The sequence below is a fragment of the Mus pahari genome, chromosome 10, assembly GCF_900095145.1.
Source record: "Mus pahari chromosome 10, PAHARI_EIJ_v1.1, whole genome shotgun sequence".
NCBI lineage: Eukaryota > Metazoa > Chordata > Mammalia > Rodentia > Muridae > Mus > Mus pahari.
The window spans coordinates 88008928-88010124 of NC_034599.1; positions in this window are offsets into that span (position 1 = coordinate 88008928).

Below are 1197 nucleotides of genomic sequence, written 5' to 3' on the forward strand. Positions count from 1 at the left end.
AGCAATGGACTGGAATGGAAGCAGGAACCTCAGAGGTAGAAAATCCCTTGGGGTAGAATTTAGGAGAAACAACTGTTCTGAAATGAGTATATATATATATATATATATATATATATATACATACATACATACTTTTAAAGTAAAACAGTCCAAGCAGGGCATTGGCAGACATATTTTTTTTTCTTTTCTTTATTTTCTTCATTTACATTTCAAATGTTATTATCCCCTTTCCTAGTTTCCTCTCCGAAAGTTCCCTATACCTTCCCCCTTCCCTGCTCCCCAATCCACCCACTCCCGCTTCATGGCCCTGGCATTCCCCTGCACTGGGGCATATAATCTTCACAAGACCAAGGGCCTCTCCTCCCATTGATGGCCAACTAGGCCATCCTGTGCTACATATGCAACTAGAGACACAAGCTCCAGCGGTTACTGGTTAGTTCATATTGTTGTTCCTCCTATAGGATTGCAGAACCCTTTAGCTTCTTGGGTACTTTCTCTAGCTCCTTCATTGGAGATGGAAGGAAGGACCATCCAGAGACTGCCCCACCCAGGGATCCATCCCATAAACAACCACCAAACCCAGACACTATTGCATATGCCAGCAAGATTTTGCTGACAGGACCCTGATATAACTATCTCTTGTGAGGCTATGCCAGTGCCTGGCAAATAAGAAGTGGATGCTCACAGTCAGCTATTGAATGGCAGGCATATTTTAAAACAGCATCATCAGGAGACAGCTGTTGGTTCCCTTTCCTGTGGAAACGGGTTTCTGTATGAACAGAGAGTAGTGCTATTCCCAAGGAGGGCCCAGTCCAAGCTCAGTAGACACAAGTCATTCAGTGATATACGCAGAAAGTGGGCAGAGAGTGTTGGGAGAAAGAAAGGTAATTCTATCTGTACAAGAGGCTGAGTTAACAGCTTGGGAATGATCAAAGGTTGTCCATGTGCGCGCGCACACGTGTGTGTGTGTGTGTGTGTGTGTGTGTGTGTGTGTGTGTGTGTTTATGACGTGCCATAATGAAACTTGCAAATCTGTAGAATCTATATGTCAATACGATCTATACATCTATCTATCTATCTATCTATCTATCTATCTATCTATCTATCTATCTATCTATCTATCTGTTGGGGTCTCCCAGCTCCTTGTTGCTGCCAAGCCTACCTTGCTGTTACACTAATCACTCTCCTTCAAAACAC